The following is a 25,696-nucleotide window of genomic DNA, read 5'->3' on the forward strand; positions in this document are numbered from 1 at the left end:
TCCTCGTCTCTCCCATTTGGATCTTCAGAGTTTGGAGATCTCCCATAATGGTGGAAAGAACAGTGTTCAGGTCCTGTTCTTCAGACATTTTGAACAAATAATCCTGCCAGCTACGCCAATTGTGGTAGAATAAATCCTTCACAAAGACAAAAACAAAGTTTTGGGGACCGTCCCCATATATTGGCGGCTAGACAATAAGAAAAAGAAGCGATTCAAAGTTTGGAATTACAATGAACATTTTTACTGTGACAAAATGGCAGTTATATAGCAGAGAAAAACATGTGACAAGAAATGGTTGGCATGTTATGACGCTGCAGCAGGAAGTGAGGTGATTTGTGGGTGCCGGAAGTGACGTCATCAAGAATGGCCGGAAGTGGCGTCATCGTGGCCATTCTGGAACCCGAAAGTTGCAGGATTATTTTTCTTCTTGGTTTCTGTTGATAAAAGAGAGTTCAGGTAAGCACCACGTGACAACTCCTTATCTCGCAATGTTTCACTCACCTTTAGGCTCTTTGACTGCCTCCTAATCACACATGTGTGACAATATATACACACACACACACACATATATGTGTTTATATGTATGTGTGTATATATGTAGATATGTATATATATATGTATATATGTATATATATGTGGATGTATGTGTATATATATGTATATGTATATATGTATGTGTATATATATATGTGTTGCCACAGGCGGCTGGGGGTGGAGCCTAGCCGGGACACCCGAGCGGATCGGAGGAGGGTGCCTCCTCCCGACCACGAGGGGACAACCGCCTTGGTTTTGTTGGTGACCTCGGGTAAGGGGCTTGGAAGCCCAACCCTGTAGGGGCCTGTGGCCACCGCCAGGCGGCGCCCCGGTGCCTCAAGAAACCTGCAGCCTAGCACTTCCGCCACACCAGGAAGTGCTGGGGGAAGAAGACAGGGGACACCTGGAGAGCTTCCGGGTGTGCAGCCGGCACTTCCACCACACTGGGGCGTGTCTGCAGAGGAATGCTGGGAAGCAGCTGGAGCCCATCCGGGGTGTGATAAAAGGGGCCACCTCCCTTTATTTGAGAGCGGAAGTCGGGTGGAAGAGGACGGAGCTGAAGAGAGGACTGGAGGCAGCCAGAAGGAAGGCTTAAAGGACTGTGAGAGGCCCGGACTTTGGGGGATCGGCGCTGGAGGCACTGGGTTCGTGCACTTTAAACTTGTAAATAGTTGTAAATAAACATGTGTGTGGTGGAAGATACGATGTCCATCTGTCTGTGTCCGGGTCCCATTCGCAGTGTATATGTATATATGTAGATATGTATGTGTATATGTATATATATGTTTATATGTGTGTGTGTATATATATATATATATATATATATATATATATATATATATATATATATATATGACAGCAACATTCATAAAAGTGACATAACAATTACATTGACAATCATGTTACGTTATTTTTAAAATGTTTCCTTTTCTTTTTCATTACTTCTTTAATACACTACTTCTCCGCTGCGAAGCACGGGTATTTTGCTAGTAACACTATAAACTGCAAACTGCCCAACATGAGCACGTCTATGAACTGCTCTAGGTGTTTCTTCCACATGTCGGAATAGATGACAACTTCATCCAAGTAGATGGCATTATATGAATTGTGGGGATGTAGCACTTTATCCACCAGACACTGGAAGGTGGCAAGTGCCCTGTGCAATCCAAATGAAAGTACCTGATATTGCCAGTGTCCACTAGGGGTGCTAAACACTGTTTTGGCCTTTGCGGAGTCTGTAAAAAGAACTTGCCAGTACCCCTTTGTCATGTCAAGAGTGGTCAAGAGTGGTCAAGTACTTCACCTTTCTGAGTCACTCAGGGAAGTTGTCCACTCATGGTATCGGATAAGCATCAATTTGGAAGACCTGATTAGGGCGACGGAAGTCGTTGCAGAATCTCCAGCTTCCATCGGACATTGGGACCAATACGATTGTCTGGACCAGGGACTATGACTTTCCTCAATTACTCCTTGCTCCAGCATGTGTCTCATCTCAAGATCCACTTCAGCACGTTTTACCTCTGGGAGATGTTATGGCCGTTCCCAAACGATTACCCCTGGGTTTGTTATGATGTCATATTCAATCAGCGAGGGCTGACTAGGTTTCTCACTGACCACCTCAGGAACAGACAGGATTACTGCCTCAAAGTCCCATCATTGTGTGGGCATCAAATAGGTGAAAAGGGAACGTGGCTGGCCGGAGGAAGGGTCGGGTTCTGTGTCCATCCATGGCTTCAGCAACTTGATTTCATAAATCTGTTTGCTCAGCCAACGATTTAATTGTTTCACTAGGTGGTCAGCGAGCCATTTTCGCTCCTTAACTTTGTATGGGCAATGCCAATTGGCTTTTAATTTAGAGTGCGAGGTGGGCACGAGTACAATGACACAGTCTCCAGGGCAGAACTCCCGAAGTACTATCCCACAATCATAACATTAGGCCTGCGCTGCCCGAGTCCTTTCTATATTCTCTTTTAATATTCGCCACATTTTTGTGAATCTATCATGTAATTGCAATTTATACTCCAGAATGTTAGTGGAAGGGAGGGCCTCTTCCTCGCATCCTTCTTTTAGAATGTGCAATATTTCTTAGGGTTGTCGCCCATATATTGTAGTAAGAAGCCCGAGGAGGCTTGAGGCACTTCCTGATAGGCAAAAAGTATGAATGGGAGGAGCTGGTCCTTGTTCCTTCCATCCTCCCTGACCACCTTGCGCAACATTTGTTTGAGAGCTTGATTAAACTTGAGGATGATATACTGTGTTTTTTATGTGTTTGATTTTGAGCAACCTAGCAACTTGGAATCTCACTTTAATCCAATTTGTGTATCAAACTTATTTTCAATAAAGAACAATGACAGGGGGTAATCAGGTTCAAGAAAGAATATTTTGTATGCAAACAACTGCAGTAAGAATACTGATAATCTTTCACTTGCTACTATCAGAAAGACCTTTGTTTTTGGCATCTCAGCGTGTTTCTTCAGAAGTACTCTTTTGACCAGCTAAAACCAAAATGTAGAGCACAAGCAGTTAACAGAGTATGTGGTTCAGTGTCAACGTAATCCTTTTATATAAAAGCGGTCGGGATTGTCCTTCCGTCCCGTGAGTGCTACGCAGGTGCGGAGTTTCACACACGGCCCGTCCATTTTGCAATGCACGATGGGATTTATGGTTTAGTTTTTCTAGGTAAAAGATGATTTTCTGCTCCAGACTGTGCGATATCTTCTTCTTCTTTCTTACTATATAAAAGCGGTCAGGATTGTCCTTCCGTCCCGTGAGTGGAAAGCGTAGCGGTATTCCGCTTATCACAGACTTACTACTTGCAGCTTGCGGTACGAAGCGACATGATGTGAGCAGAGTTCTGGTGCTCCCATCGTTCCCTTGCTTTTGTGCGTGATGCGCTGGAAAAATAGACAAAATTATGTCTCTGGAAATAATTAATGTTGATGGAGTACAAATGCCTCACCACGTAGTAAATATCAGGGGGGTTCAAAAGGGCGACCTCAATATAGAAAAAAAGTTTCAATGTCATCACAAAAATAACAAAAACTACGAGTATTAAAGTAATACCGCTCAAATGCAATATAACCAAATTAATGAGTTTGTATAAAATATCAAATTGATCTACATATTGAATTGCCTTAAGAAGTGGTCAACTTAAAAGTAGGTCGGCTTAAAAGGTGGGTCAGCCTAGTGTTATAAATGTTGTTCTAATTTTTAGACTGTTGACAAAAATAAAGTATTAAAATATAAAGGATGAATCACTCCAAAACTATTTATCCAAAACTGTTCACACCCACCATTAACATAACTACAAATGAGAAAGTGTGACTTTAGGGAGATGGCAACTGAAGTTATTTCTTTAATGAAACACCCCTTTATAAATTGTTTACTTTAAGAAAAGAAGATGATAAAGGTGCTTGGACAAGATTGACCAGACCTAAGAATTCAGCAGCAGGCAAGTAAGTGATCAAGGACGAGTTTACACACTGACTTTTTCCCTCTCTTCTTATGACAAACAGATTCTTTTTTTGTTTTCCCCGTTTACTTTTTCAAACTGTTGGTACCAAAGCGTTGTGGACAATGACAGGGGTCCGAGGCCTAAAAAATCATTCTGAAAAATGCGGCCTGAAAGTAGCCACAGTCATCTAGACCAGTGTTTTTCAAGGTAGTACAAGGTTATTATAGTTTTGCCTTTTTATATTAGTTTTTATTTCTATATTTTTTCTGACCTTACTTGGAAACTCAGTTTAGTTTTAGTTTTCCTTCATCATGTATTTTTATTTTTAATTTAGTTTTTATTTTACAAAGACATTTCTATTTTTTTTTTATATCTATTAGTTTCCGTTTTAGATTTTAGTAATTATGGTACGGTTAAAGACCTACTATGGAGTTTTGTTTTTGTGTCATAAGGAGACAGAACTGTACACTTAATGGGTTTGGATATAATTTGAGTTTAATGTTACTGGAAAATTACTACACTACACGATATATTTTACTATTTGGTACTGAAAATGAACAATTTTACACAATTTTATAATTTTTTAAATATTTTCTATGTCATTTGTGCTGAACAAATCTGTGCTGACTGTTGGCACTTGGTTTTCTTTCCCTTTTATTGCCCAGAATGGGCCAATTTGTAATGAAACTCTAAATGTCTACAGCACACAACATATCTTGCTCCAATGACAATATGCTTATAATGGATACCTTCAATATTGCATTCAAAAATCTCAAATACTGGGCTTTGTTATTTTCTACCAACCATGTAGCGGGGCTACATAGTAATAGTGTTTTTAATGTTTGTGCTGAGTGCATTTTGTTTCCATCGTACTGTTTGCTGTTTATAATGTGTGCGTCAGTGAATGTTGTTCCCGTAAATACAGAGGGGACGGATGATGGAGAGAGACCGCAGCCCCAAGATGGAAAGTGCCTGTTCACAATGAATTACATCCAGCTCTTTACTATGTAAACAATCAGGAGGGAAAAGAGAAGGAGGAAGGAGAAAGACAGAGATTTCACTTTTACAACAACGAATCACCATTACCATCTATTTTTCACATCGCGCTTTTGTATCCAGTTTGTTTTTCATTCTGCCGAATTTATTTCAGTTCAATCATTGCCAGAGACCCTGGGGTTGGACTTCATTATCCACCACACGCCGAGGATACACAGTGAGGTTGTTCCATTTTTCCGGGAGATTCAAACACATCCATTCTTTCTTGACCAGTCATCCGTATTCAGGACAGTAATATACCCGGACTCAAGTTCACAATCATTGTCATTTCCGTATTCATTCATTGTTATTTGTGTTGTGTGTGTTATACGTTACAAGGGCAAGGGAGGGTTTGTTATTGTATATATGGTGTTTTCACGTTGTTGCTTTGGTGGAGGGATATACATACATATATATATATATATATATTTGTCATGGGGAATGTGCAGTAGTGTTTTGTTGTTGTGTTCCATTTAATATATTTATTCACTTATTTGACATACCTGCTTTTGCGTGCTTGTGTAAACTGACAATTGAAATATAATTATTGAAATATAATTTGTTAGAGGTATGGCTTGGTATATGTAGATTCATCTCAGGAATTTATCCAGGCCATAGGTCTTGGTAGTGTAGCTGCTGGCTGGGTAAGGGGTCGGCCGTTACAACCATATTGATCTCTGATTCCATATCAGGCACAAACAATTTTACTACCTGAAGCCTGAAAAGATATCAAAAATTAGAAAACAGAATCTACTGTGTTCTGACAGGGGTGACCATGAACATCACAGAGGCTAAGGAAGAACAAGGTTCTTAGACATGAATCAGTGTGCAGGCCGCACCTAGCTCTATTTTTGGAAACAAAGAAAAAAAAAGCATGTAGTGTCACGGTTAGGGCAGTGAGACTTGAGTAGCCCATGCATAAGAAGAGTAAACCTATAATGAGCAGACCAAGAGCAGGTAAAAAGATTATGGACAGGCATAAAACGACAGAGACAGCATCTGAGATTAAGAACAATATATATATTATCGAAACCTGTTTGTCCAGAGCAGGATCGCAGGAAACCTGGAGCCTACCCCAGCAGGACTGGATGAAAGGCAGGTTAAAATCCCTGGTATGTAATATGTGTGATATGGCTGATATTAAGAACAAAAAGAATATGATTTTTCAACTATTTGAGAGAGAAAAACATTGAAAAAATGGGGACAGATATTTTAAAACAAAATTCTGCTACTGGATTATTTTCACAATATCAGGTACTTTGAGCTGTGAATATTAAATAAAAAAGATAAATGAATAAATATAGCATAGATACAAAAACACATTATTATGTTTAGCTTTTCATCACTTGGCAGACTCTCTTCGCCTACCTACCTGTAGTACAGTAGAGACATTGCCAACTCAGGAATTTTACAAGGTTTGTATCGCTTCGTTGTTCAATGATGTTTTTAAAGCAAAAGTGAATGGTCAGCAACAATATGCTGATCTTGTATGATGACCTTGTCAGTCTCTCAATCAGTGCCATTTTATTTTCAAAAAGAAATAGAATATTCCATTTCAATTTAACTTGTGGAGGTTATAATAGATCCTCCCATATATTATGCACTAATATATAGGCAAACATTTAACATAACTAAGAAAATACTTTTATAAACTTAACATATCCTGAATAACTAACAAATGGTTCTTACATATCCGGCGCTTAATTATTTATGCTAAGGGCAAAGTCAATTACTATAACATTACTTAGTAAGAGCCTTAACTATTCCAGAATATTTGCATGAAAAGTTAAATCTAAACTTAAACTTAAATGTAAAAGGACAAACACAATTTAGGAATGAAGAATTTAAGGATAATCAGTCCAATTAATTGCTTTCTCTTGGAGAAGACAAAGCTTGTTTACAGGTCTGTCTAGCGTGCTGGTTTTAGACTGCACGCAAACTCTTCTCACCACACCTTTGGCATCTGGCATTGTCTTGATGACTCGAAACATTACCCAAGAGTTATGAGGTACAGTTTCATCTACAAAGAGAGTAATGTCACCTGGTTCAAAGTTTCTTCTTGGTGAAAGCCATTTTCGACATTCTTGAAGTAATGATAAATACTCTTTAGTTCACCATTCATTTTGTAACAAATCATGCCTTAAGACTAAGTCCTTTTGTTCAAAAGTTCTGTCTTCCTCAGGTATGGACAATTAGATTGTTGAGCTCTTTCTCACCCATTTGGTCAGGTGAAATCCCCCTTTGAAACACAGGGCTTGAATATATTCGGCTAATTTTATAGCTTGTTCTTCTGTAGCAACTGATTTTAGACAGTCATCAACATAAAAATTGTGAAGTACGGTGTTAATTGATTCTTCAGAAGCAGTGCTTCTTGCATTCTCAGCTGTTCATCGTAAAGCATAAGAAGCAGAACTAGGTGAAGAAGTAGCATCAAAAAGAGTTACTGTAATTTTGTTTTCCTCTACTCCATCATTCAGGTTACCTTCAGGCCAACACAGGAAAGACCAGTATCTTTATCTGGAACATTTACTTGATAAAATATTGATTTGATAGCTGCCATTAGTGAAACTGACTGCTCTCTGAATTTTGTCAGTACTAACTCCAATGAGAGTATTAGTTAGGTCAGGCCTTTTCAGCAACTGTTCATTCAGTGAGAATCCTTGGTACTGTAAGTGGGCATACAGTCAAAAACCACTCTAATTTAATTTTTCTTTGGATGATATACTACATGGTGAAGGATTTACCACACTCTTTCTTACCACACTCTTTCCCCACTGTTCCGTGGGTACTTTAATAGCATATCCCTTATCTAAAATGTCTTACATGAATATTTTGTAATAATCATGGAATGTGAAGCTCTTTTTAAGTTTTCTTTTGAGGCCAATAGCATACTGTTTTGCAATGCAACGATTCTTTGGAATTTTAAGTGTCTTATCTTTAAATGGCAGATTAATGAAATAGTGTCCATTCACTAACTTTGCTGGCTCTCAGACTATGCACATGAACTTACCCGCTAGAATGCCTGAAGTGTTTGTCGATTAACAACAAGCAGCCTGGTATCCCATCCCCCCGCCCACCGCTGCAGTTCATTTTGCAACGAAGCTTCTCAGGGCTCAGTGTTTATCTTTGAGTGATGTGTTGGAGCTTTATAGGGTAAAATAGTACATCATCATTTGGAATACATACATTTCATGTGTGTTCCGTGTCAACAACAATCTATGTAAAACGTAGTTAACACAGAAACGTTTTTCATGTTTTAGTAATAATTTAAAAAATGTAGACATGAAATGTATAATGTGTGAAGCCTGAAATACAAATATGAAAGAAACACTTTCACAAAAGGTACAAGTATAACAAAACAAGTGTACTTTTATTCAAGAATTTAACTGAAGAAAAAGAAACCAGGTTACGGTAGGCGGTTGATTCGACAGCTTGCTTGGTGCAATGTTAAGAACTGCTGCCTTCCAATAAAGAGGTTGCGGTTTCAATATCAGCTGCTTCCCAAATTTAGTATTTTCAGTAGTGAGCTGCTCTTATTGTTAATATCATACAACAAAAACATATATTTGATTTGTGTCTGTAAATTTAGTTAAAGTTAGTATCTTTTTTTTCAGTTTTATTCTCTCACTCACGTTCAAGCTCCAACACACAACCCAAGGATCTGACGCCATTTTCAGATAAAGACGTGGTATAACAAATACATTTTTTTATACCCCCTCTTTATTTGAAAATGGCATCAGATCTTGTGCGCAAACGAGACTGGGAAAACTGTGGACTTGGATGTGAGTGGTGTGCGTGACTGAGAATGGCTGTGGATGTCAATTTGTTTTTATTCAGTTTTATTCTTGAGTGCTCCTCCTTGCGCTGAATTAGTATGCACCTTCTGATCCAAGATGTCAAAGCTGCGCTGACAAAAAAGAGAGACTTAGATATATATGACATTTGGAATAATTCATTTTATGACCTGTATTGTACATTTCGGAATGCAACAGTATATTAATTTGCATACCTTCATGCGGTTGTAGTTAGGTGACCACATTTGCTTTTTGTTCCGATCTTGGCCAGTGTCCACATGTAGCTGCATGTTGGTATTTCTTTTGAACTCCAGGAGATACAGAGGACAGAATAGTATAGAAAGTTCAGTTCTGCGTGATATACAATCATGAGATTCAAATGTTAACAGTTCCAACACACACCCAAGGGCCATCTTTACAACATGTGTATAAGGTGAGAAGCCTGAAGTCCAAATATCAAATAAACACTTTCACAAAAAGTACAAGTATAACAAAACAAGTGCACTTTTATGTAAGAATATAACGGAAGAAAAAAGAAAGCAGGTTACGGTAGGCGGTTGATGCGACAGCTTGCGTGGTGCAATGCTAAGAACTGCTGGCTCCCAATCAAGAGCTTCTGGGTTCAATGCTGGCAGCTTCTCAAGTTTACTGTTTTGAGTAGAGAGCTGCTATTATTGTTAATACTATAGAATAAAAACATACATTTGATTTAAGTCTGTAACAACTGCTGTAAATTTATAGTGCTTGTCAAAGTTAGTGTTTTTTTATTTAGTTTTATTTTCTTAGTCACGTTCATGCTCGCCCCGATCTGACACTGCTGTTTTCAAATAAAGACATGCTATAACAGAGGTGAACTCAGATCAGAGAAAACAGAAGCTCTCCCCGCAGGTGATTGGCAGGATGATGCCGGACTTTTGCCTTTACGCCTGGTGCAGCTGCGTTGTTCTTATATGTGAGTGGACATTTCTTGCGGGGAGGGCTTCTGTTCTCTTTCTCCAATCTCAGTTCACCCCTGTTATAGCGCATCTTTATTTGAAAACAGCCGTGTAGTAAATAACATTCGATCTGGCTTTTATGTAAGTAACATTGTAAAAAGTCAAGCAAAATTACCCTTTTTATTGGCTAACTAAAAAGTTTACAATATGCAAGCTTTCGTGGGCAACTCAGGTCCCTTCTTTAGGCAAGTTTTAAGTAACATTTAAATGTTAATGTTTTCGGCACATGCACTGTTCAGATCTAAACACTAGAGTGGAGAGTCTATAGCTGAAGGTGGAAGCTGCCGTTGCAGTTCTTTGTATATAAGAGCCAGATCGAATGTTATTTACTTATTTACCTTGGTTTATTTACTTACTTCCTACAGTGTAAAGTCACAAGTAGTTTGCAGAGCTATAGCGCGTCTTTATGTGAAAACAGCAGTGTAAGATTAGGATTGTGAACGCGAGAATAAAACTGAATATAAAAATAACAAAAAACAAAGCTAACCTTTACGAGTATCATACATTTACACCGGCTGTTACAGACTGAAAACAAATTTATGTTTTTATTCTAAAATAGTAAGAATAAGAGCAGCTCACTTCTCAAAATGGACTTGTCCAGGATCGAACCCGTGAAGTTTTGATTACCAGTCAACATTTGATACCATTGCGCCACCGAAGGGGTCATAGTAAAGGTGTGTCAATGTCACACCCTAACGCGGGTTCTTTTTCTGAAGTTATATTCTTGAATAGAAGTGCACTTGTTCTGTTATATTTGTACCTTTTGTGAAAGTGTTTATTTGATATTTGGAAATCAGGCTTAACACATTATACACTTCATGTCTACATTTTGTCAATTATTACTAAAACATGAAAAACATTTCTGTTTTAACAATGTGTTTACTGTACATAGATTGTTGTAGACAAGGAACGCACATGAAATGCATGTGTTCCAAATAACGATATAGTATTTATAAAAGGTGTGATTTTGCTTGACTTCTCACTCTACACAACTCCAAGCAACTGACACGCAGGTAAAATGACTTGAGCTGAGAAAACTGTGCACCGGTGGGGGATGTGATAGCAGGCTGCTTGGTGTTTGCTGCTTATCAACACATTTACATGAAAATTAAGACGCTGATGGAGAGGTGCGAAGCGATTTAAGGTGGGACGGATCTATAAGTTTTTTCATAGGCTCTGGTAATTCTAGTGTTAAATGAGGTCCATGGGACATGTGTTTAATGACTTTCTACCATAATTCAGGATAGGTTTCTCTGTTTGGAATTTCAGCACACACAAAACGATCTACATCATCAGCAGTTAATAATTTTTTTTGCAAAGTAACCAATAAATCCATGTAAGGTAAACCCCATTTTTGAAATTCTCTGATTTAAACTTCAAAGCCTTACAATACTTACATACTTCTGACGTATCACCTATGTCCATATATTCGATCTCTATTCACCTTTTCGTTATTTCTCTGAGTAATAATTTCTCTTTGTTTGAGCTAATGCAATCTTTGCTTTCTTTTTTTTTGACACTTTCGTTTTTTTCTGCTTTCATATTCTGTACCTTTCTCTGCATGTGTATCGCGCCTATGTTTTTTTTGTCTTTTGAAGTCCACTGTTTTCATTATCTCTAATCTGCTCTGCATGTGTTTGGCCCCCTTGTTTTTTAACCTCTTTATGACAGTTTACTTTTTTTTGTACTCTTTGACTTTTATTTCTGACCTCACTTTATCCTGCTTTTTTTTCGATGACACCTGGGGCCTCATGTATAAACGGTACATACTCATAAAAATGTTGCGTAAGAACGTGTCCACGTTCAAATTGCGATGTATAAAACCTAAACTTGGCATAAAGCAACACACCTTTCCACGGTAGCTCATACCCTGTCGTACGCAAGTTCTGCACTCGGTTTTGCAGACTGGCGGCACCCAGCGTCAAAGCAGTGCTACTGTTCCTGTGTGCTTACCCTTTCCTTTTTAGATCCACATCCCTGACGCGCCTTTATAAATACATTGAAATTAACCGCATATTGTTTATTAATTTAATGCATCTGATTGTAATTAACTTGTAACAATATAATGGTCCACAGAATGGCCAAACTATTCCAAATACCATAACTGCTTTAGTGTTGTTACTCTCATTTCACCTTCTTCTCCTTTCTTCAGCTGCTCCCGTTAGGGGTTGCCACATCAGATCATCTTTTTCCATATTACTCTCACTGCACCACTTGGAGTATTTATATCACTGTACCTGAGTATGAATCACAGCTGTACAGCAGATGACTGGAAACAGAATTATCGGCATACAGCGTCAAGCACATGCTGCCATGCTGTCTATTGAACTGCTCTCATAAGGCAAACGCTTCGGAGCCTTTCCTGTACGGACCTCGCGGTTCAGAAACAGTTTCATCCCAAGAGCTGTAAACACACTTAATCAGTCCATCAAGTGCTCCTTGTAGAACTGTTTGTACTTATAAGTACAATTACCTAACTGTGAGCTTACGATACAGTGATAATATTGCACAACCTGAGCCACTTTATAATGCGCGTATTTACATATGATGACAATATCATTTTTAAGATGAAATGCAGCAAAATATGTTTATTATATTATACAGATAAAACTTTAACTTCATTTAAGTAATCTATATTGTTAATAATTAAACATGTGAGGACATGGTGCCAGCACTAGCGAGCCACTGGTGCTCTATAGATGGATAGAATAATTAAACACGTACTATGAAGATATTTCAATGTTGCTTAAAAGAGTTGAAGAATCAGTGTTCTAAGCTTACAGATGGCTTAACGTCTATTACAGAGCTGATTGCATGGCGATTGGGTATTTGGAGAAAGAAAAGTAAGGACAGGAATTGGAGGTTAGTATATTTGAAAGAGACAGCACTGCTACAATAAAGTATTTCATCGAAGGTTGTGCATGGTGCAGCAAGCATCTTGTGTGAGACATGAAAAATCACTGCGCCACCGTGTTTCCATGTTTAATAACATGTTTTAACTCCCATCATCATGAAAATATCACGTATACATCTAAGTATTTTAATTATTCAGAGCTGTAATATCACGAATGTAGCGGATTCTGTGTCCTGTCGGAGAAAGAGAAAGCCTGTTTAAGAAGCACGTAGTGATTCACACACATAGAGCACATAGAAGATCAAATGCAAAACAAAGCATTTAATGTGCTACTTTAGTTACGATGGGATTTGAGAAACTACTAAATTAAATAATTTTAAGATGATGTTTATGATGTTCTACTTTAATGACAAAATAAACTACAGTACGTGATTAAAGTGGAAATTTCAAGGTTAAAGTTGATATTTTGTGCTTTTTTCCCACTGTGTGCCTATTTTTTTTCTCTGTACCCTAATAAGCTTTCATATGACGGTGGGCTATGACTCTCGCCTTTTCACAGCAACTTTGATATCTGACAACTTCTTTTTTATTTCGGGCACTGTGTGACTTTGTGAACTTGAGCTTTCGAGTTTCTCCGACATGCTATGTCACTCGATCAACTTCCTTTTGTTGTTTATACCACTGTTTAAACCAACAAATAGTACGTTTTTCCTTGCCTCCACTTGGTATTCACTGAAATTCAATTTTCCCTTGTGCTTTTGCCATTGCCTTTTCACAGAACGGTGAGCTTAAGGGCTATTTATATTGATTTGCATATTAAAAGATGCATAATTCTGGGAGGAGTTGAGGTGGGGCAGCAGGTGCGTACATGTGTGTTACTTTTTACGCTGACCGTTATTTATGTGGCGGAAGAACATGGAAGCTAGCGTTAGCACAGATTTATGCATCTGGATTTTTTTGAGTGTAAGCACATTTCCGCTTTTGTGCTTATGTCATGGTATAGTGCGAATTCTATGCATGGCGTTATGCATGAGGTCCCAGGTCCGTGGTGATTATTTTCCCTTTTTTCGAGTAATAATTTCTGTTTGTTTGCGCTACTGTGATCTTTACTTTCTTTTTTTGATACTTCCTAATTTTCCTGCTCTCATATTCTTTAATTTTCTCTGCATTTGTATCGTGCCAACATTTTTTTGTGCCTTTCGAATTCCACTGCTTTCATAATCTCTTACCTGGTCTGCACGTGTATAGCGCCAATGTTTTTGAATGTCTTTATGAAGTTCTACTTTGTCTTTTAATCCTGAGCCCGATTGGACATGCTTTTTTTTTAGTTCTACTTGTTCTGGGCTGATTATTACTTTCCTTATTTTCTGAATTTGCACCTAGATTATTCTTTTTCTTTTTTGCATTTTTTTTCTCTCCAATGCTTTTGAGTCTATTTTTTTCGCGCTGCTCTTTCCTCTATATTTAATTGTCGACGTTTCATCTATAAGGTATTGCCCTTATACGCTTTATATGCGCTGAGCGCCCTGGATCTGTGTATGCTCAAATCCTTTACACGACTGAGTGTTTTGCTGCCCGTGGTCTTATTTGATATTGGTTGTAATTAGGGCATGTCTTGCAAGAATCTCATGTCCTACTTCCCCGCGAGATGGTCCTGGGTCAATCTCTTGGCACAAAGTCTCATGTTTAAGGTCCCTGCGAGACGCTCCGTGGCCAATCTCTTTCGTCTTGCGGGTCTTTTAAGTGTCTTCCATGATCTTGATGTGAAGATCACATCTCTTCTCCCTAGACTTTCTCTCCCAGGATATTTTTTATAATAGAGAGATAACCAAAGTAACAAAAAAAATAATTTGATGTACATGTTGTTGTCAGCAAGTTACAAACCCAAGCTCATAGGAAGCTAATACATATTCATGGATGGTGCAGAGGTATGAGTTACGGCCTTATAACTTTAAGGTTGCCGGTTTGAGTCTTGGAGCTCCACATTTGAGTAGTGAGCTGCTATTATTATTACTGTAATATAATAAAAACATACATTTGATTTGAGTCTGTAACACCAAGTATAAATTTTGGCTACTTGTAAAAGTTAGCACTTTTTTTTATTATTCAGTTTTTACTCTCTCAATGACGTTCACGTGGTACATTGAACTTGCCTCTCCCTCTCTGAGTTGATTCTGTTTATCTCCATTCTTTTCATAAGAGCAGAGATGACCACTGTTGGTGCTGTGTTTGAAGCCTGCTCAGAACTATTTCTTGTACCAGAGACTGGACAAAGGCAGGACCATAACAACAGACAGCTTCTTCACAGCGCTTTCTCTGGCTAATAAACTGGTGCACCGTAACACAGCTCTGCTTGGCATCATAAGTAAAATGGGACTTCCACCTGCAGCTAAAGCCTTTGATAAGAAGAATAAGTCTTTGATGTCAGCCTGTAACAGCTGGTGTAAAGTTTTGCTCACTGAAGGAATATAAGCAGACATACATATGCTGGTGAATCATGTCTTCTTTGTATCTTTTTGTCACTTGAATTTTTTCTATACAGTTTTATTCTTGAATAAAAGCACACTTTTGTTATACCTTTCTGAATGTTTTAACTCTATATTTATATATTCCAGTAACCACTTGAATGAGATCAAATCTGTCTCTGCCTCTCTTATGGATGCACACACATATTCATACATAAAACGTCATTATTTGAAAATGCTATGCCATTTGAATACGAGTTGTCATTTCAACATTTTTTTTTTGATCTTGCCTGTACTCTGTGTATGGTGCATGGTGCTGAAAAAGCAGACAAACTTCTTCTTTTTGGACGTATACACTGTCAGTATGACACTACTAAATCTAAAAACTAGCGTGGCGAATTGCTTGCATACTAAAGTGACTTTGCTGCAGGTGGAAGTCCCATTTTACTTTATGGTGCCAAGCAGAGTTGCATTTCAGTGCAGCAGTCTATTAGCCAGCGAAAGTGCTGTGAAGAAGCTGTCTGTTGCTACAGTCCTGCCTTTGTCCAGTCGGATAGCAGTCACAGGAAATTGTATCTTTGCTTGCAGGTACAACAAATAGTTCTGAGCATGCATCAACCCCAGTACCAAGTGAAGGAAAATCACCAGGCAGGCATGGTTTTACTTTAGCATTGTTGTATACTTAGCAGAATATATACTGAGTACATGTTTTACAGAATTATTTAGCAAACCAAAGCATTCTCTTTTTGACATGTGAGATTGACCATAAGAAATTTTGTTCAAGCAGGTTGAAAAGGACTGTGGGGCTACGCTGCAGACCCCAATTGTCAGATGCATAGCTGCTACCCAGACCTGCCTTTCTTTTTTACTAGCTTGAATTTGAATAATAAGTAATGTAGTGAGATCCAGCTGTGCCATTGATAGAGGATACTAGGGTACTGAAGGGCCTGACAGTGTAACTTGCTTTACATGCACGTCGGATAAAGCATTTCCTCTAGTCACTGTTTCATTTCCTTCAGTGTGTGTCTGAAATTTTATTAGAATTAGTGCAGACTACAACTGCAGAGCAATTAGAAAATTTGAAATTAACATGTGTATAACAGGAGAGCCAGAGGATGATAATAACCCACAATACTCCCCAAAAACATCAGTATAAATGTTAGCAGTTTGATATTTAGCTAGCAGAGAAGCCTTAGTCAAGGCAAATATTTATACTTCCTGTGATGAACAGTTGTTTGGAAGTTTAGCTTTTTGTATGCAGTCTATTTCTGTACATATAGCACAACCTTTATGAACATTGCCATCCACAGAATGGCTGGATGTGGTGTGAAATTGTACATATAAGTTGATAAATATTTTGTATGTCTTTATTTGTAACTTAGACAAGGCAATGTAATATTAGTGTTACATTATTGATAAAAACAACAGTGGTTTGATGGTTAAGAACCCCTTCCTCCCTTTTAGGAATGAATCTTTGTAATTTTACAACAGTGTTGGGGGAAGTCCCTAAAACAAGTTTAGCAAATGTTTGTGAGATTTGAGGCATTCTGACAAAGGCTACATATTAATAATACAAAAGGGGAAAGTCGAGTATTATATTACTCTACCAAGAGAAAACAATTGGCATAGTTGGTAGGATTTTGGAGTAACCATGTTTTGCACCCTGTTTGCAAATATTGTTTTGATGTATGTGTGCGAGTATGCATGTGAATTTTATGGCACCCAGTGTACAAATGCAGTGGGAGTAAAACACTGTTCTGTTGATAAAAGGTATATAATCAGCAAAGTGTTGAGAGTTCCTTTGTGTCACGAGGACACCCGATTGTTTGTTAGTACTGGTGGTAGTGAGTCCCTAATTGGAGTGCTAGGGAGTGATGGGACATGCATGCATCATGCATATGGCACTTAATTAGTTAAAATTCTAGGGAGTGATGGGACGTGCATTCGTCACTCATATGGCAGTGCTGGAGTGATGGGAAATGCATGCGTCATTCATATAGCATTTAAATGGTTAAAGCGGTAGGGAATGATGGAACATGCATGTGTCATTCATACGGCACTTATTTGTTTAGGATCTTTGTGTATGTATGTGTATGTTTGCTTAAAGGGGCAAAAATAGGCCAACCCATAACGAATTTGGCAGATTATATTAGAGTAGCATTGTAGACTCAGATATCCCTAAATTCACATTAAAGCCATACATCTTACAATGGATTGACAGATTCAAGCGGGCTAAAGCTTGGAAATGGAAACCTGCAGTGCAAGTAGAGAAAGCAGCAGCTGAGCAGAAAAATGTGCCACAAAATGGAAGGGGGCTGGAAGGATTAAAAGCAGGAAAACAGAAATCAGGTATAAAGAAGACAGCTATTATTATAAGAGGTTTACTATCTTGCATCATTGGTAATAAGGACGATCAGTATGAGAAAGAAAATAGCAAAGTGACTGAAAATGAAAATGGAATGTTGTGTGAATGTCTGAGTTTTGAAAGATGTACCAGCTGGTGTGAAAAATGTGAAGTGCTAACATGTAGAATACCCACTGCTAAAGTAGAAAAACTGGGGGAAAAAGAAGTGTAAACCACCCATTGTGAAAGTTAGGACAGTAGTAACGGGATCTGACTGGAACCCTAAAACATGGATGGGTGACTTACCTGAGACAGATGAGTGCTCAGATAAAGAGTAGGAATTTGAGTGTGAAGAAAAGGAGAGGGATGAAAGGAAGGAAAAAAAGCAAGGTTGTTTCCTTCCATTATTCTCCACTGCACCACAATCTCCTGGTAATTCTCACATCTGTCCAGTATTTAAAGAACATGCTACACCGATAGATATTTTGCCTCTGTTAGGAAAGGTAACTAGTGCTGCACTGAAATTTGATTTAGGAAAAAGAAATCAGATAGATGGCAGAGAAGCTGGTGAGTTTGAATGGCAATTGTTGACTGAAGGGCATGAACTAGATAATGGAATATGGGTACTGAGTGAAGAAAGTGTGGAAATAAAACAAGAAACAGAGGAAATAAAAGAAATTCAAGTGCTTGTGTGTGAAAGGTCTAAAAGTGCTAGTGCGTGAATCACTGAGTTGGAGAGAAAGTGCACCAGTTTCAAAGTTGTTTTGAATGAAACAGGACAAGCCAAAGAACAAAAGAAGGGGGATGGTGCAGCAGGAAGGTTTACAAGTTCAGGCAGCAAGTCAGGAAAGCATAGGGGTGTGAGTGTCCTAACATCATTGCTAGGCCAGTCAGTAATTAAAAAGCACACACACTTAGGTTCAGCAATTCAAAACCTGACTGACCAGTTCATTAAAAAGACAACCTATGAAACTCCCTGTAATAAAATGGAGAAAAGTGAGCTGGTTGTGAGTAAAGAACAAAGGTCAGTTTTAGGAGAGATGCTGGATTTGGCACTTGGATATTGAAGAGATTTTAGCCACATTTTTAGGTAGCAGTTACCATACAATTCAAGACAATAACAAAATAATGGAAGGATAGAGGAGGAATACAGGAAAGGGAACATAGTTATGTCTGTTTCAATTTCCTGAACTTTAGCAATAGTGCTAGGTTTTACAGACTTTGGGTTGGTGCAGGTAATAAATAGTGAAAGCAACTGGCACAGTAAAATTTATGCAGGAGATCGGGTTATAACTAGAACATTGTAGTGAAGTGGCACTAGTGGCCAAACTGTTCCAATGAATGCCCAGAAGCAAGGTTTGAGTGTTGGCACCAGGTCAATAACCAAGAAAATGAGATGGACAGAAACTGCTTTGTCGCCTTCATTTTACAGACCTGCCTACATAGCGGAAGGAATACAGAAGCTAGGAAAAGACAGCAATCAAAGACTAAAGACAAAAACATGAAGAACTGAAGAGACAGCAAGAAAAAGACACTTACTGGAGTTTAAGTGATTAACAAGTCCACAGGTCATGCAATACTAGGACTAGTCACAATATAGTTTAAAAAAAAAGGTTTGTTCATTACTGCAACAAATTTGCATTCCAAGGGAATTAACTGTATTAAATATTATAATTAATATATTATTTGTAGGGTGGCACGGTGGCGCAGTGGGTAGCGCAGCTGCCTCGCAGTTAGGAGACCCGGGTTTGCTTCCTTGGTCCTCCCTACGTGGAGTTTGCATGTTCTCCCCATGTCTGCGTGGGTTTCCTCTGGGCACTCCGGTTTCCTCCCACAGTCCAAAGACATGCAGGTTAGGTGCATTGGTGATTCTAAATTGTCCCTAGTGTGTGTTTGGTGTTTGGATGTGTGAGTGTGTGTGCGCTCTGCGATGGGCTGGCGCACTGCCCAGGGATTTTTCCTGCCTTGCACCCTGTGTTGGCTGGGATTGGCTCCAGCAGACCCCCGTGACCCTGTAGTTAGGATATAGCGGGTTGGATGATGGATGGAAAATAGATGGATGGATATTATTTGTATTAACAGTGTAAACCAGTTAGGAATGCCAAAAATAAGGACATTGATTTGGGTCTCAAAGTGTAGATTCTGTGTATTAGTTAATTAAGTGGGATAATTAATATAATTAATACTATTATTAAAGAAAATGTGTACTGAGCAAATTGGTGTACTTTTTTTAAACAACAGGTGCAGCTGGTACAGTTTCAAGTCATATGGGCTCTGATGTTTAGATAAAGTCTAATTGAGAAAACACAGAAGCCTTGCTGCGGTTGTCAGTTGTGGTACAAGCACAGGACCAGTGGGCCAATTCTGAACCAAGGTGTTTAGCACAGTGGGTATGGATATGGTGAGCAAACAACTCTAGGGGTGGCCTATAGGGGTGATGATGAGGGTTGCGTAGCTATGTCTCATGGTGGTGATGTCAGCCTATACTGGTAAAGGCTGATGGCACTCAAGTGTTACACCATGGGTAAAAAAGCACAAGAAGCAACTAAGTCAACCCCAAATGAATAAAGTGGGGCCACAAATGTTGCTTTGTGAACAGTTTATACAGTGGCACATGTACTCTCACTTGGGCAGAATAGGTTGTACTGGCACCTGTGGTATATTACCCTTAAAATTTTGATGTTAATTGTACAGATGCATAAGCTTAAACAGTTAGACACAAAATCAGCACAGATTAAGAAAATAATTCACACAATAGACTTAAAGCTAAAGAAACACTTGAAGCAAGCCGGAGCAGATACAAGTCATCAGGAGCACATCCAGGTTCTTCAGATTGTCTTTGAAAAAAGAAAATATGTAATGGACAAGTGATCACGCACAACTTTTAACACTGGAAAAAAAATCACTTCAAGGCAAAACACAAGGTGTACAACAGACTCCTCAAACAAATAAGACTATTTAATTATAATATAAAGACATAGAACAAAAGATTTATCAGAGTGGAGTGTTGTGGTGTGAAATTTTGCATATAAGTTGATAAATATATTGTATGTCTTTATTTGTAACTTAGACAAAGCAATGTCATATTAGTGTTACATTATTGATAATAACAGAAATGGTTTGGGTTAATAGTTTAGAACCCCTTCCAACCTTTTAGGAATGAATCTTTGTAATTTTACGACAGGGTTGGGGAAAGTGCCTAAAACAAGTTTGGCAAATGTTTCTTTGCAGCACTCTCTTAATCAGCCCCCACAAGAAAGCTAATCTACAGAGCTGGGAAGCTTCAGCTCAACACATGGTTTTGGGGGTAGGTGTGAAGGCATTCTGTGCCCCATTGGTCTGAAGTATGGATGTTTGCAATTGGCTTGTATCAGAAGCCATTAAGTACCATGACGCCGTATTGGCTCTAGTGTTAGCAAGAGTATATATAAATTTCTTGTTTTACTCCTCCCTCTCTCTCTCTCTTACCAACTAATGAAGGAACATCTAACACACCATGAATTGAAAAGGACAACACAATGAAGAGCACAGCTCTGCAGCCATAGTGAGACAGGCATGCAGCCTGTTCTGGAGAAAGCTGGCCAGAAATGAGGACTTAACAAGAGACATTTTAAGTAACAAGTCAGTGTGCCACCTGAAACTACACATCAGCATTTATCAAGTTGTATGGTCGCCAGTATTCACTTGTACTTTGAAAACTGTTATTATTTATGAATATTATCAATAATACATTGCTTAAATTGTAACTTAACTCCTGCTTGTCTTTTATTACAACTAATTGCCTGAGTTTATAAATGTAGAAGGGAAGGTGGGGAGAAGTTATATTGTACAATACCTTATAAACAGTGGTAAGTCTGTGAGATCTGAGGCATTCTGAGAAAGGCTACATATTAATAATACAAAAAGGGAAAGTAGAGTAATATATAAAACACTGGAGTAGCCATCCACAATTTGTAAGATTCATTGTCAACTTCTCCATCAAGTGATGAGGATAAAATGTTAGCAGGATTTAACTGAGAACAACACTGAACCTTAACTTCATCAGCAACTAAAATAGAGAAGTTATATTTGCTCATTCTGGAAGCTCTTAAGTGCTGAGTAGCTGCTTTAGTCATAATAGTAACTACAGCTTTGAGTGCTAAAAGTGGGACATCATGCCCTACCACTAAAGGCTGTGCAACCTCTTATGCCAGGTGTGCTGCTGCTACGCCTTAAGACATGCTGGAAGGACTGTCGCTGAATCTAAAGTTTTTGAATAATAAGCAATTGGAGTTAGGGTGGCCGAAGCCTGGAGCTTGAGAAAAAAAAATGATTTATTTGGTGGAATCTTTCCTGTGCCTTTATCAGTCCACTGAATGGGGCCTGGAGTGGAAGGTTTAGAACTGTAATACAGCAGATGCACTATTAATACATATTTGAAAATCCCACTGTTTGCAGTATCTACATATCGACAGAAACCTACATACTGTATTTGTGAGATATTGGCTGAGGTATGTTGTGAATAGTAGCTATATGCTCCGGAGTAAAGGCTTATGGGGTACCACTCAAGTAATGACTTGGTATCTGACTTTGGTAAGGCAAAACTGCAATTTAGATAACAACTCTTCTTGGTCTTTTTCTGCTGACACTTGAAGTGATTTTAAACTGTCCTCCTCATGTGCTTTGAGAGTATGAGAACAAAGCAAAAGTTCACCAATATACAGAATTAACGTTACATTTGTACATTTCCTCTCCATCAAGGTCTTGTTTTAAAGTTAGTGAAAACAATATAGGACTTTCACAAAAACATTGCTGAAGCACTGTCTAATTGTACTGAGTTCCCTTATACATAAAAACAAATAAGTAATAACTATCTAGATGTATTGGTAGGAAAAGAATGCATGCATACATCTATAATTCTGTAAAACATTGTCTCTGGTGGTATAGACACTAAAATAATGGATGGATCTGGGAACTACTGGGGACCACAGAATAACACATGGTTTAATTGCTCATAAATTCTGTATAAACCACCGTGTGCCTGCCTGTGCTTTCTGAATACAGTAATCCCTCGCTATATCGCGCTTTGACTTTCACGGTTTCGCTCTATCGCGGATTTTATATGAAAGCATAACTAAATATATAATGCAGATTTTTCGCTGCTTCGCGGGTTCTGCGGACAATGTGTCTTTTTACTTCCTTGTACATGCTTCCTCAGTTGGTTTGCCCAGTTGATTTCATACAAGGGACGCTATTGGCGGATGACTGAGAAGCTAACCAATCAGAGCACGCAGTTAAGTTCGCCTGACTGAGAAGCTAACCAATCAGAGCACGCAGTTAAGTTCGCCTGACTGAGAAGCTAACCAATCAGAGCACGCAGTTAAGTTCCTGCTTGCTGAATGCAGTGTTAACCAGGAAGTCTCGTCTTGCTCATTCAGCATCAACGTGTTTCGCTGTGTAAAGAGTTGTGCTCTTTTGTGTTTATCTTTGTGCATAGTCAAGCCCTTCATTATCGCTCCAAAACGATCTGCTACTGCTTCAAGGGCCGTGCCCAAGCGCAAACGGAAGATGTTAACGATTGCCGAAAAGGTAAACGTTTTGGATTTGTTGAAGGCTATGATTCTTTTTATTTAAAAAGTAGGAAAGGAATGTAAGATCTACGGCCGCAGTGTCCTTTTAACCAGGGTGCAAAACAAGTTGTAAGTGGATGTAATAAGGCAGTAGTCTGGATGGAATCTGCTTTAGGGATTTGGATTGAAGACTGGCAGAAGAAGAACAACGGCAGTGCTACACAATCGCCTGAAGTGGCTCCTTTAAGGGCTGTAACGCTCTCCTTTGTTGTGCAGTAAAATAAAACTCATTGTTATCGGACAAGTCATCGTGTCATTGTTGGTGAGTAACCATAATTAATTTTCTACTTACAGTACTTAGTACATGTACGTACGTTTAGTGTCACTGTAAACACACATTTACTGTATACTATTTTTGTTGCATTGTACGTATTTATTGCTGGTGGCATGTCTATCGTAATGGCTGTAACATGTGATATCGGAGACACTCAATATCTTTAAAATAATATTTAGGTTTTACTATATATAAACAGTGTGTTTATATACATAATTTCAATTAATCTTACCTAATATCTAAGAGAATACAAAGAGATTATGCTGTATAACTCTGCGGGGAATATTTATTAACAGTGTGGGAGAGTTTATAAGGGCTTAAAATATATAAAAATAACCATAGAAACATATGGTTTCTACTTCGCGGATTTTCACCTATCGCGGGGGGGTCTGGAACGCAACCCCCGCGATCGAGGAGGGATTACTGTACAAAAGATAGGAGTGTTATAATGATATGTGTACAGACTTGTAATACACTGCTTTAACAATGCCCCCTTTTGCTTCAGGTTTCAGAGGATATTGGAGAACACGAGAAAGAAGTCCCCACTATAATATAGATAGAGTCCACAGACAGTTTAAAACCTACCTCATTTTTATCTTGTCCCCACAAATGTGCAGGGACTTTGCTCATTTGTTCCTCTCTTTATCTCAGACCCTCTTAGCCAGTGTCTAATGTCTCCGGAGAACTTTGGTCTTTGTTGTTTCTAAAGAGCCTAAAAAAATTAAAAAAAAGACAAATTATCAAATTTCTACTACCATACTAAGGTACCTATCTGGGGCATCTAACACATTTAACACATTTTAAATTACATTTCCATTTACAAAGCAAGTCCTTTTCTAACAGATTGATAGTTGTTCCTTTGGATAGTAGGATGGCACGTTTATCTTTTAACAGTTCAGACTGCAAATTTAACTGGAGTCAAAGTCAGAGTGCCTTTAGCCCCTATTACTATGAAATGTTTATCTGACATTGGAACATTTTCATTATTTCCTTACTGGCAGATTAGGTTGGAACCCATGTTCCCCAGAAATGGAACAATTTATTTTTCTACTGTTAAAATTATTTGGCATTCATCAGAAGAATTCTGACTAATATGTGGAATTAAATGAGTATTTGGTTGCTCTGAACTTGGATCAACAAATTCCTGTGCTTAACTTATCACATTTTGCATAGTCTATGACACAGTGTTTTGTGCAATTGGACAATCACTTCTTATTTCCCTCATAACTCGATTATTTTTCACATTTCTAGGACACTCACCTCTCCAGTGACTACTCTGCCCACAGCTAAAACATACATTTCACTTTGGCCTTAACTATAGCCTTGTTGTCTAAAAGATCCCTGGCCCCTATTATTTTTGTCCCATATAAAACTGGGTTTGAGCAATTTGTAACTTATAAATGTCTTTTTTGTTTCTTTTGCTAAATCTGAGTAAAAAAAATGCATGGGTGCTGCTTTAGCTTGAGTCACACTAAATCTGCACCAGCCAATGCAATGCTGTTTAATGGCCTCTTGTACTTTACTTTGCAACCCATCAATGAATATCTCAGCCATTTTTATACACTAAGGCGTTTTTGGCATTATTGTGCCCAAATTACATACTCAAAAATAAATAGATGTTACTCTGCTTATATAATAAAGGCGCTGCAAATGGCTGAAGAGTAGTGGAAGCAACACTTCAGACTGAAAAAAATATTTATATGTGTCACAAGCTGTCTACTAAAACAGATGGCTTGTTAGTAGTTCAGGACCAACTAGGACTGAGGGGGTAATAAGCGAGGCACAAGAGAGCCAGACTTTCAAAAAAGGTAAACATTTGCACTAAACAGCAAAATAAATGTAGTTCAGAGTTAAAAAAAATTATTTTGAAAATGCAAAGAAGAAAACAAAAAAACTAAAATATATAAAAACAGAGTGTGTAAAACAACACAAAGACTCTTACCCTGATGTTTAATCAGTCTCTGTCGGTTCAGGAAAGGGAGTCAGCAGCCTTAAAAAAACAAAAACTGGACTCTGTTTCAGCTCTCAGAAGCTGTTTTTGCTTCTCAGGAGCCTCAAGCTGCTTCTTAACAACAACCAACTGCTCAGCCACCAGACACCTCTATTTCTGTTGCTTACTCTAACTGTTTCTCTCAAGTCTCTCCATTTGATTGTAAAAAAAACTCCCCACTCTTGCAGCCACAACCGTACAAAGACACCTTTATTTCCCTGGTCAGCTTGCTTACTCACAGAGAGACACCATTTTGGTCCTGCAGGGGGAATTACACACCTCAAACAATAACCGAAGTATCAAACAACAAAATAAACATATCTGAACACTAATTAACATAAAAAATGA

The 25,696-nt window shown here is 38.4% G+C and overlaps 1 long non-coding RNA gene across 1 annotated transcript; it reads right to left on the bottom strand.

Moving 5' to 3' along the window:
* Nucleotides 1–204: 204 nt before the first annotated feature.
* LOC120530523 lies at nucleotides 205–25,482 on the bottom strand. The gene is made up of 3 exons (XR_005633982.1): nucleotides 25,301–25,482; nucleotides 23,944–24,070; nucleotides 205–434 (listed from the first exon to the last, which is right to left on the bottom strand). It is a non-coding gene; the product is annotated as an uncharacterized LOC120530523 (long non-coding RNA).
* Between the last annotated feature and the right edge of the window lie 214 nt (nucleotides 25,483–25,696).

Source organism: Polypterus senegalus, chromosome 6, assembly GCF_016835505.1.
Source record: "Polypterus senegalus isolate Bchr_013 chromosome 6, ASM1683550v1, whole genome shotgun sequence".
NCBI classification, from domain to species: domain Eukaryota; kingdom Metazoa; phylum Chordata; class Cladistia; order Polypteriformes; family Polypteridae; genus Polypterus; species Polypterus senegalus.